General features: G+C 52.7%; 1 protein-coding gene across 1 annotated transcript in view; it reads right to left on the bottom strand.

Annotated features, from left to right (window-relative positions):
* Positions 1–839, bottom strand: part of MAPKAPK3 (MAPK activated protein kinase 3) — a 44,441-nt gene extending 43,602 nt beyond the window's left edge. The window contains exon 1 of the mRNA XM_029241899.1: positions 790–839. The gene's annotated coding sequence lies outside the window, so the exon portion shown is untranslated. The remainder of the gene's footprint in view (positions 1–789) is intronic.
* Positions 840–12,418: the final 11,579 nt, after the last annotated feature.

Raw genomic sequence — 12,418 nt, 5'->3', positions numbered from 1 at the left:
AGGCCTGTTACTTTCCACGCCCTCGGTGGTCTGTGCCCTCAGAGGTGAGCCACAGGTGAGGGAGGTGAGCTGGGTAGCACCTCTGGGTCTGTCCCATTTCAAAGCTGCAAGCCTGAGACCCAGAGAGTCAGGCTAGCTTGTCCACAGTCACCCAGAGAGGAAGTGGCCATACAGGGCTGGAGCCCAGGGCTTTGAATCCCAGGTCAGGGCCTGTCCCCCTCACCCTAGAACTCTTGAACTTGAGTCTGCTGCCTTCTGACTAGGAACATGAACAGCCTGGTTCAAGGCCCTCCAGACTCCCCCTGTCCAGACCTGGACTCTTCACTGTCCCCTAGACATGCCTCCACTCTCCCCCCATCATGCCTCCACAGCCCCCACATGCGCCCCCCACCTGTTGATCTCCACGTCTGTCTACCTTGCCCCTGGTCCTTCTCAAGCTGCTCTCCTGCTGCTCCCCATGGCTGCCTTGCCCAGATCTAGCCTTACCATCACTCACCAACCTGAATGGACCATCCTGATGGCCTCCTCACTGGCTCCCTCAGCCCTACCACCATCTCCAGAGTGAGGGGCTTGCAAACCCAAACTTGTCCTGCCTTCCTCATTTAGTGATATTCACAGGCTCCCCTCATATCTTGCTTGTGCCTTACCCCAGGCTCCAAGACATGGATTCCCAAACTGCCAACAAGCCATTTCATTCTGCTTCCCTCCAAACAGCCCTCCACATACCAGGATATCATTCATCCTGGAACGTCCTCTTCCTCAGTTGTGCCAGGGCAAACTCTTACTCACCCTTCAAAGTCCAACTCAAATGCTCCTTTTCTGAGAAGTCTTCCTTAACTTCTCCTGCATTTATTCATGCCTGTGTTGGGCACCCACTGCATCCTAGGGAATCTCCCTGGAGCCCGAGTTTTCCCAGGTCTCTTCAGCCTGGGGAGGAGAAAACATACTTTCCATAACAAATTCAAAACAGCCATTCTTTGACTAAATTTCTCTCTCTCACACACATACACACCATGCTTCCCATGAAAGTCTCCTGGGGATGTCTTTGAAGAGGCAAATTAGCCAAGTGGAAAGAACTCAGGCAGAGTTCAAATTTCAGAGCCTCCAAAATCACTGTAGGATCTCAAGCGAATGGTTTAGCTTCTTGGAGCCTCAGTTTCCCCATGTCTTTTTTTTGCTGAGTCGCAGGTGAGGTGGGCTCTGGCTCCCTCTTTCCCCAGCCAAGCAGCTGCCTCCTCCACAGCTCCTCCTTGGAGCGCAAACAGCCAAGAGCTCTTTTTTTTTTTTTTTTTCTGTCCACTCCGCATGGCATGTGGTATCTTAGTTCCCTGACCAGGGATCGAACCCACGTCCCCCGCATTGGAAGCACAAAGTCTTAACCACTGGACTGCCAGGGAAATCCCAGTTTCCCCATCTGTCTAACAGAGATAGTGGAAGTGCCCTGCCACAGGGTGGTTGGAGAGTGGCTATGCCTAGTTTTGGGGGAATACGGGGTGAGTAGAAGCTGATGCTCATCTCTGAGCAGGAGATGTGGCAGGCCCAAAGCAGGAGGAGCCTTTTTGTGTGGCCAAAGCTTTATGCTCAATGGAAAGGCAGTTGCTTCCATGACTCAGGCCTGGTTGAAGCAGGCAGGGCCCAGAGTGCAAGAAGTGGCCTCTGAGGGCTGAGGGAACTTGGGATGGCCACAACTCCTCCAGGCAGTCCTCTAGGACTGTTTCACTGCACAGTCCCCGCTAGGGAGATCCACACTCTGATGATGTGGCTGGAAGGGGAGTGGCACCCAGCAAATGCTCCCCAGGCACAGCCCTGTTCCAGGGACTCCCCACACCCAGCGCCGATGAGCCAGACTGGGCCCTTCCTGTCACCAGAGCGGGGCTCCTCCTCCATCAGAGGTGAGGACTTCACTCATAGTTTGGGTTGGGCCAAAGCTTTGTTTTTAAAAGTGCTTCTCGCCTCTCAGCCTTCTCCTAAGAAGCACTTCTCCCCTCCCCACCCCCACCAGCCCTACTTCTGAGCAACATCAATGTGTGTGTGTGTGTGTGTGTGTGTGGGTGTGTGCGTGTGTGTGGGTGTGTGCGCGTGTGTGTGTGTGTGTGTGTGTGTGCGCGTGTGTGTTGACCTTTCCACTTGGCCAACATTCCTTTGTATTTCTCAGCTCCTTTGGGTAGATGGCCATGGTAGGAGGAGTTGTTAGGAGAGCAGGTTCTCAGGAAACCTTTTCTCCAAAACCATAGAAACATGGAGCCCAAGGAAACACTAGAAAATGAAGGCTTATCCAGAAGGAGATGGGTTTCCGGAGCAGTTAGAGGAGTGTGAGTAAGAGAAAAAGAGAGCTCTAATGCCAGTGTGAGTGCATGCGGGGTCTGGCCTCTGGGCATCCTTGCGAGGTCAGTGTTGTCAGCCTGGCATCTAGTGGGCAGGCTGAGCTTAGGCAGGCAAAGCTGGGTGACCCTGGGCAGATTGCTTTATCTCTCTGAGCCATACATGTCTTAAAGTAGACCAAAGTCCTGGGTTTGCTGTCAGTGCGATCAGCTCATACTCTCTCTACCCCAGAGGTGCTCAGACTGGGTCTCTATAGCCCTTTTTCTGTTCAGAGCCAGCAGGTGCCTGAATGCAGAGCTGTGGGCTTTGGGGCAGCAGCACCTGCTCTTAGCACCCTGACAGTCACCCCCTTTCTCCTCTGGGTCTCAGTGGATGAACTGGGGCATGTTAGGCTCCAGGAGTATCCCTGGGCCTCACAGAGGGCAGAGAACTAGAGGGCAGAGAAGGTGTGGAATGGGCACCCCCCACCCCCACCCTGGGTGAGGTGTTTTTGCTGGAATTGCAGCAGCTGTGGCTAGAGGCCTCTTCCCAGGAAGAAAGAGCAGAGCGCCTCTTCCAAGAACTCGGAGGAGGCCTGCAGGCAGGGGAGGGGTAGCGGGGAGTTAATTTTAAACCAAACAGCCTTCAACGCTTCTCAGGAACTGGTTGCTCAACATGATCTGGCAGGTCCCAGACAGGCGGGCAGGCCTGGTGCCAGCTCAGAGGTGGCAGGGGTGGAGGACACGCCCCAGAGTGGGAGGCCCAGTGACCTTGAAGGAAGTTAGGCCCTGTCCTTGCCCATGAATCAGGGCCTGTCACCCCCAACCCCCACCCACCTTGCTGAGGGTGTTGGATGGGGTGACTTCCTCCATCATAATCAGGCAAGGTGAAATTATAAGATTAATAATACAGGTGTCATGTCCTTCCAAGGACCAACTGTCCCATCCCCCCTTCACTGCTCAGAACCTGCCACTCCTGTCCCCTGGCCTATACCTCTGGAGGTTATCTGATGAAGGCCTGCTCTGAGGCCAGAGTAAGGCTTGTGCCATTTGCCTATGAGATGGGACCCTGGGATGGGGGTCGGGGGATCGAGGATGGAGTGTAGCAAGCTGAGCCCAAGTTCTGGGTCCAAGGGGTGAGCCTCCTGTGTGTGCAGGGAGGCTGTGAGCTGAACTCATTGGGCCTACCCCGCCCCCTAGCTGACTGGGAGTCAAAGTGCCTTCACACACATTGACCTCCTGTCCCCCGACCCTAGTGTGGCCACCCTCTCCAGGCTGACAGCCTAGGCCCACCTCCCAGCTTCCGGACTCTACAGAGGACCCCGCCCAGGGCACTCCCTCCTTCATTCCCTTTGCCAGCTGTCCAATGAGACCCCAGCAGCCTGGGTGGGGCGAGGCCTATGTTCTAGGAAAGGATCCTGAGCAAGTGCTGCCAGGAGCCGCGGTTCTTGGAATCGGCACTGCAGAGCGAGGGGACGCTTCCTGGAACCCGCTGGCCACTCCACAGAGAGAGGCTCACAGGAGGGGCAGTGACCTAGGTGAGGGGGAGGGGGTGCTGAGGCCACAACTGGGGTCCTTGCCTCCAGGAAGCCCTCCCTGACTGTGGGTGCCTCCTTAGACTCCCCTCTCTCAGCACTGAGTGCAGGGTCCCTCTAAGGGCTCTGCCAGGACAGGCTCAGGTCTGGCACAACCTCTGCGGTACCCAGCATCCAGCCCAGGGATAGGCACAGAGTGGACAACCAGAAACAATAGGGAAAAAGCGGGGCGTGCATGCCTGGGAGGAGGGGCAATAGGCGGGTGAGGGGGCACAGGTGAAAGTGGGATGTTAGGTGCAAGTGTACTGCCCAGGCTGGTGAGCAGTGAGGGCTACGAAGGCTAAGGGGAAGGAGGAGGGCGAGCAAGGTGGGATCAGCAGTGGCAGGCCCTGCTCACTGAGTCCCTTGCTGATGAATGGGAAACCTCTGGCCAGGACTTCTGTCTCTCCTTCAGGCCAGTCTTTTCCTAGAGGGTCTTTCCCCTCAGATTCCTGTCCCACAGCTGGGGTACAGGTCCCAGCCTCAGCATCAGGCCACCTGGTATGGTCCTAGCACCAGTGCCCAGCTGTGCAATCTTGAGCACACATCTGGCCTGTTGGAGACTCAGTTTCCCTACTTAGAGGATGAAGAGGAGAAGCTGCAGGGCCCCAGGACGGCTCTGCAGGTTGTGACCTGGTTCTGGGACTGGATTGGGACCTAGTCACACTTTGAGGGAGTAGCCATGAGTGTTCCCATCACAGGGTCCTGGGGACAGCAGGGGTCTTGAAGGGGTGCTGGGGGGCCTGTCTAGACAGGCACAGAGGGGAAGTAAGGGCCTCCCTCTCTAGCTGGGTGACCTTGGGGCAGTCTTTTAACCACTCAGGACCTGTTTGCCCTCAGAAGAATGGAGAACGCTCCCTGGCTAAGGCTGGACAGAGGTGTGGGCAGGGATTTGCCTCTCGCCTCATGCCCTCAGGTCACTCCTTGGCTCTCACTGAGCACAGCTCCAAGCCTGCTACCCACCCACCCCCGACATGTCACAGAGATGGGGCCCCCAGCCCATCCTCCAGAGGCCAGTCCTGGGGTTGAGAAGGGCTGAGACTCAGTGCCCAGGCGGGGGCTGTGAGGCAGGGTTGTGACAGAGAGGCCCTTTGACCCCTGCAGGAAGATGGTGGGGCACCCTAGGGACATAGTTCACCATTACGCTTGCGCTTTGGAGTGCTGGTTCTCTGGGGCTACCTGAGGCAGCTGGCAGTGTAGTGCTGCATTCTCCACCACTTAGCAGCCCTGGCGCCTGCACCCAGGTCAGGCTGGCCTTGACTGGGAAGATACCATGGGAGGACTGGACCTGGAACCACCCGACCTGAGTGGGAAGAGCTGCTAGGTGGCACATACTGGGTTTGCAGAGGACACTGGTGCCCTGCTCTATATAGGTGGCTCCAGAGCCAGGCACTCTGCATGACTTGAGCCAGTCATGACTTCTTACCTTACAGAATCATGGTGAGGAGTAAATATGTTTGGTGATTTTTCTCCTTGGGGTCTCCTCCCTGGTCCCAATCCACCCCTCTGGCTCCCCCTTGACCATAGGCCCAAGTAGACAAGAGCCTCAGAAGCACTCTTTCTTTGGCCCTTATTGCAACAGGAAGAACTATGGACACATCTGCTCTTCCCACTGGAGCACAGGCCCTGACATTTGCAGTGCTCCGGGCAAAAGGACAAATGGAGGCCCACGCTACAGAATCTAAATATTTAAAATCATAAGTCAAGCTACAAACTGCTAATAAAACACGTGCTATCCTCCTACTCAACAAGTAAACTTTCATAACAATAAAAAATCTGTAAATCTGTGGGTTTTGTATGTCTAAAAGTCATAAAAATATCAGAAAGTCAGATATCAAAGATGATTCAATTTAATGATTATTGCTTATGTTCAGGTGTTCACTGATACCAAGTGAGTAAGAAGATAAAGACATGCCTAATTCATAAGGTATTATATACTTATTCTGTAACATTCACTGTTCTTGCTTTGATTCCAGTAAAACTATTGATTATGTTGTTATAGTCAAGATTTTCACATAATTACTATTCTATTGGCAATAATGATTTAAAAGACTAAAATAAAATATTATATTCAAAGAGCACAAAAATATGAATTAAATTTAAAATATTAGAAATTGGAAGTATTTAAAATACATTCCAAAAAGTTATTTTTTAAATAATCAAAATTAGTAAAATTAAAAGGCAAAATACAAACTATAAGTTATAATGAACTGATATAAAAATTTAAGTCAAAAAGATTTAAACTAAAATTTTATTCAACTTTTTGAAATTTTTATTAACTGTTAAATATTTTTATAGAAAGAAACCTTCCCAATTCGTGTTCAAATCCCCTGTGAATTCTAAGGCTGGTTCACAGCCTCCCTCCATTTCCCTGGGGTCTGAATGGTGTCATCACGAGTGGGTGTTGGGTTTGTCTCACATTGTGCCACCGCTGAGTGTCAAATCCCCAGTGATGGTGATGCCCATGTGTTCTTTAGTCCATTTATTGTGAATTGATCATTTGTGTGCTTGTGATCATTTGTGTGCTTGTGATACATTCTAAATAACAGCCTCCAAGCAGCTTAGAAGAGAGTGGTGACAGAGCAGGCACAATTTCCAATAAATGATATTGATCTAATATCAATCCAATAATTGATATTGATTTGGGAAAAAAATGAAGTCCAATGTCTACCTCACACAGGGAAATCTCAATAATTCTAGATGGACTAAATATTTAAACATGAAAAAATGACACCCTAAGAGTCTTTTAGAGCACCTCCCTAAGAGTCACAACAGTATCGATTCTGGGTAAGGAAACTTCTTCCTTCATGTGGCTCCCCTGCACTACGTGCAGGACAGGTCTGGAGAAATGAGAGCCACACCAGAAACCCATTACTGCCCATTTGGTGTCATCTTCCCGGTCTTGGAGGGTTTCCCCCAGAGGCAGGCTCAGGGACAAGGATCCAAACACAAACAGCTTATTTCAGAGGTCATGTCAAGAAGCACCAGTAGAGGATAGGGAGGCAATTTTTCCTGGTTGTCTCCCATTTCTGTACACTTGCTGGTAGAGGCACTGACTGCCCTTGTTCCAAACAATACTTTCAAGGGTGATTATTCCAGTGAACAGCCTTAGAAGATAGAGATAGCGTCTCCCTCCAGGGAAAAAGGCAGATTTATTGTCCAGTATAATAAAGATAATATCTGCCTCTGGAGTAAAGGGTGGGCAGGTTTGTTTATAGTCTATTATAAAAGATTTGGGTTCCCTGATCTCAGGGTTCCTCTCCTGTCAACCCACTGCACGCACAGGCATCATCTGGCCCTTATTGGGTCACTCTGCAGGAATTGTGGTTCAGGGAAGTGGTACAAGAAAATGCTGATACTCTGTCTACTGTTACTGTGGAAAGTAAACTGACCTTTGTTTCTCAAGCAGGAATCTGTGTCTTCTGCCAACATCCTCGGGAATATGACAACTTGTTAGCTTGTGAGTTGGGTGAAATCTCAGAGCCTTCCCAGCTCCTGACATAGAGGACAGGGGAAGTGAGACAGGGAAGGAAAGGAAGCCGAAGCAGGTGTGTTAATGAGTGTGCTCTCTCTGCGGGCAACTGAGGTCAGTCCTCGGTTGAGAGATAGTGTAGAACACACATCAGGGTTGTCCTACCCGAGAGGTAAGGAAGCTGGGATGTGTATCCACCAACTCCCACTATTCACTGGCTAAGGGCTGCTCCAGGGGGTGAACTCCCTGCCTATTTCACCTACCAAGCTGGCCTTTGCCATAGAGAAAGCCTCAAGCTGAGCACTGTAACTGCTGTGTGGAAACCTAAGTGGGAAGGGATATGCCCCATGCAAGCAGGGCCTTATCTGAATACTGCCCATGGCCAGTGCCTGGCACAGTGCCGAGCACACAGTGATCAAATGCATGCCACATGGGCCAAGGATAAGGACCTGTTTACTTGCCTCTGTCCTCCACTAGGCTATGAACTCCTTATGGGCAGTGTCTTGTCAATTTTTCCTTCATACTCTAGCACCAAGGGTAGGCCTGACAATTAATCTTAGGCTCCCAGTTAGGGGTGTAGGGGAGTGAGGGGATAGCCAGGCAGTGATGGGGCTCACTGCCTCATGGGGCAAAGGCAGACTCCCTGCCCACCTCTTGAGACCAAGTGGAAGGGAAGAGCTCTGGAAAGGAGCAGACAGCTCTGTCCAGGGCCATTTAATGAAAGGGCGGCACCCAACAAATCTGAAGCTTCTCTACTCTTTGTTCAACCCCCACCCTCCACCCCACCAAACACAGGCCTAGCCCCCAGTTGAGGGGTACTCAGGGTGTGGGGGAATAAACAAAAGCTGGAATGGTAAACTGCGAGGGATCAATCTTGCCTAGAGTACAGTGCTCCAGGCTTCTGGGCCTTCAGGGAAGGAGCAGAGTTGGGGGCAGATGGTGAGGCCTAGCAGAGGTGCGGTTTCCTCTCCTAGCTCCAGGGCCCACCCCAGTGCCTGGCAAAGTCTGGAGGGCTGGGCTGGCCTGAGTATGGCTTTCACTGTCTCAGCCTCAAAGGACCCTTCACACCCAGCCTAGGGCTCTAGGGGTCAATTTTATGTTTAGTAGGTGGGTGCAAAATGGGTGGGAGTGAGGGGGACAGAGGCTGAGGGACGCTAGAGGCAGGGGAAAGTTCCAGGGGGTCAAAGAAGGTATAGAAACCATTTAAACAGAATTTGGAAGTTTGGATTTTATTTGCAGAATCAGAGAGAGATAGACAGAGACTGATTGAGAGAGAGAGGGCGTTCCAGGCAGCTAGGACAGCCCAAGCAAAGGTGTAGTGTGGGGGAAATTCCTAGGAATGGCAAGGCTTGGGAGGACCCTGTGGTTGGTCCCTAGGTGGGTTTTCTGGGAGAATCAACCCAGAGTTTGATGCAGTGTGGTCATCAGGGATTGCCAAGCCCCAAATGCCAGGCCAGAAAGGTCAGGGATGTGGACAGGTGCCCAGGTCTGGCCCATTCCCCTCCCAGATCTCCCCTAGCTTGCTGTGTTACCCTGGGCAAGTCATGGGCCCTCTCTGGGCTTCAGCTTTCTTTTCCATGAAATGGGGGCACAGTACTCAAGCTCCCATGGGCTCCCATAACTCAGAGACAGTAGCTGGGCCTCCAAGACAGGGTGATACCTCACAAGAACCTCAGTCGCCCCTTCTCCAAGTATGGAAGGCAGCCTCGGCCCTCAGCAACCTGGGGCCTCTCACAGAGGCCACACACACAAGGTCCTGAACTGGTTCCCAGAGCCTGGAGCTCCCCCATCCAATGGAAGCCCTGCGTGGGCACACCTGTGATCATGGACATGGACCCACATGCTCAAGTCCCACACCTGTGCACATGCACATATCTATGGGTACCTGTGTAGGGGTGTGCAGGTCTCTATGATGGGCATGTGTGATGTGGCCTGCCTCCCTACTGCTGACCAGAGCAAGCCTAAGGACCCAGCCAGTCATGAGGGGCCTGTCAGGAGTCGTCCATGTCCAAATCCATGAGCTCCTCAAGGACAGGGCCCCATCTGAACCACCCTACCTGGCTTACAGTTGGTGCTCAGTGCTTGCAGGTGAACAGTGGGGCTGGGGATGGGGGAGAGACAGGACACTAAGGACCTCAGTCACCCATTCTCCAAACTTGGGAGGTAGCTTCAGGCCTCAGCAAGTCTGGGTCCCTCACAGATATTGGCAGGAAAAGAGGACTTGTCCAGATGCTGTGTCCTCACACGACTCTGAATTCCACCCCACCCAGATGGCCCCAAAGGAGGCAGAGGTGCTGGGCTCTTGGCTATGACTCAGCGGAAGGAAGACAGGAAGGGGGGTTGGTGGTGCTGGGGCCCTAGGGTTTTGCTTCTCATTTCTCTCTTCCTAAAGTATAGCAAGTTCCCAGAAATGAAGGTACAGAAACCCCAGGCTCTCAGGGGCACTGGGTTCCCCAGTCCTCCCACCCCTAGAGATCCCACATAGGGCCTGGGGAAGCCCCTAGTCCCTGTCCCCTCCTTGGGACCTTCTTCCCTGCCCCAGAACCAGGGACTGAGTGGAAAGTCCACACCAGAGCCAGGAGGGAGTCGTGGACTCCTGAGACTTTTCAGAAGTATGTGGCCCAGATTCACTTGCTGAGACAGATGCTGAATGAGAGGAGGCACTGGAACCTCCTGGACAGGTAGGGGTGGAGCAGTCAGGGTGGGCTTCCCAGGAGAGACAGAGGCTGCCCTCACCAAGAACCTGAGTGAAGGCATCCTCAGATGCCCCATGTGAGTTCCTTCTTTCTCCTTGCCCTCCCTTCCCGTCCTCCTTTCCTTTTTTCCCCCCTCTCTTTCCCTCTTTCGTTCATATTTTTAACTATTGGAAAAAGCCCAGTTTTAAAAAGCACACACACACTCAAATGGGCACAACACCAAACTATGATACGTTAGAATCCTACCCATGTGTCCAGAGACCCAGGTTTGGGCTGAGCTGGACATGAGCCTTCTCCTGCTGTCCCTACAAATGAAAGAGACTGCAAGGGGCCCTTCAGAAACATGCTACCATTTGTAACCACTTATCTGTGAGAATCACTTGGTGGGGTCATTTGGTCCTGTGCCACCAAAACCAAATACTGAAAAGACACTGAACGCTGAGGCTGACGTAAGACTGCAACTCCCATCCTAGCCCCCAGTTCCAACGTCAGTGCTCATCGCTGTTCACCTTGATGGACTTAATGCTAAGAAAGTGTTGAGAATTTGAACTCATAAAATACATTTACGTTTAAAATGATGCTTTTATCTTTTAAAAACTACATAGTTGAGTTCCACGTGAAACTTGGTTTGAAAGAACAAACTCTAGGGCTCTGGGCAGGAGGGCTGGGCAGAATGACAAGAGACAGAGGATTTCTGTGCAAGCAGAGAGAGTGGGGAGCCCTGGTCAGTTCTTGAGCTGTGGGAATGCCTTCAAGAAGGGTTTTAGGCACATCCACCTGCACCCTCTCCCAGAACCTCCCAGGCCTGGGAACCTGAAACATTCCACCTGATACGGCAGGCTTTACACTTCCTTATGCTGCGAGGGGACTCACTTTCCTCACCCACCTGTCAGCAGGGAACCAGAGTCTGGGTGTCTGTCAGTCCCACCCCACATCCGGAGTACATCAGAGCCTCCTTTCAGCAGCAGCCACTTTCACTGCCCTCCCCTCCCCCATGCGCTCCTCTGCTGTGGGGTGTGAAAGTTTGGCACCAGGGGCAGCTGGGAGGGGAGGAAGCTCACTCCACATCTGGTGCTTTCTGTTTGACTCACCACTTTCCTCTTTGCCCTGGAAGCCCATGTCAGCCCTGGGGGCATCCCAGCTGGGTATCCGGGCCCCGGGCTACAGCTGGCCTCTGTGGCCTGCTCACTCCCCTTCCAGCTGGGATGTCAGAGGACTGGGTTCAAAGCCCAGCATGGCTACTTCCTGCTTGTGTGATGTTGCACCGGTTAAGTCTCAGTTGCTTCATCTGTCTAGTGGGCCAAGGAAGGCTCCCCTCATGTGCAGACAGAGGATTTATGACAAAGTGTGTGTGGCACGGGGCACCATTACACATGGAGATGCCCAGTTACTGTTGTTGACAGAGCTCAGGCCTGGGAGGGTGGTCTTCACAACTCCATCTAAAGGGCTGCCTCTAGGTTATGTCCCCACATGGTCACATTTGGATCTCCAGACACCCCTGCCCACTGCCCCTGACACTGCCTATGGGATGGCCTGAGGGCACCCCACTCTCTCAAGCTGTCTGTCCCTAGTACCCCAGTGCCCAGTTCAGGGTGGCTCCAGGGCCCCCAGGTTCCAGTCAGAGCCCTGGGCCCTATCGTGGTCCTGGCCACCCCCCGCCCTACATCCAATCCCTCAGCAATGGAGGTGAGTTGGTTCTCTTCCAGAAGGCCTGTTGCTATATGCCACTGCTATAGCCCCTAGCGGCCTCTAGATCCTGGCCCAGTTGCAGCCTCCTGCCCCAGTCCCCTCTTCCTGGCAGCTAGAGAATATCCTCAATGCCTACCTGACCCTGTAACTCACCCTGAGACCCTTAAATTAGGCTCTGGTACCCAGAAATGCATTCAGAGCTCATCCAAAGGCACCCACCACCACCTCACCACAACATAGTCCTCTCCACGTGCCTCCAGGCATCCAGGCTTTTGCCCAGACTGTCCTCACTCTGGGCCTGCTCTATCCCTGTCCTGCACCCTACCCTCTTCAAGCCAGGTGTGATGACCAAGGCCTCAGGCCCTGGGTCATTAGGCTTGCACTGGAATCCCAGTTCAGCCAGCATATAAGCAGATTCCTTAGCCTTCCCCAGTTTTAGTTTCCTCGTCTGTAAAATGGGAGGGTTCACTGACTTTGCCTTATGGGATGTCTTGAGAGTGAATAAGATAATCCCAGAAGCACTTGGTTCAGGGTGCACCGTTCAATCTCCATATTTTACAAGCTCTTCTGACTGGTATCATCTCCCCAGGGCCTGGCACATAGTAGGGCTTGGGAGACAGAGGCCTGAGCCTATGCTGCACACACCTCAGGAGAAGGGCCCACCAGGGTAGGCACTGGGCTTCTGGA

Source organism: Monodon monoceros, unplaced genomic scaffold, assembly GCF_005190385.1.
Source record: "Monodon monoceros isolate NGI ecotype Baffin Bay Population unplaced genomic scaffold, NGI_Narwhal_1 Super_Scaffold_3, whole genome shotgun sequence".
Classification (NCBI taxonomy): Eukaryota; Metazoa; Chordata; class Mammalia; order Artiodactyla; family Monodontidae; genus Monodon; species Monodon monoceros.
This window is presented reverse-complemented; position numbering and strand designations above follow the sequence as displayed.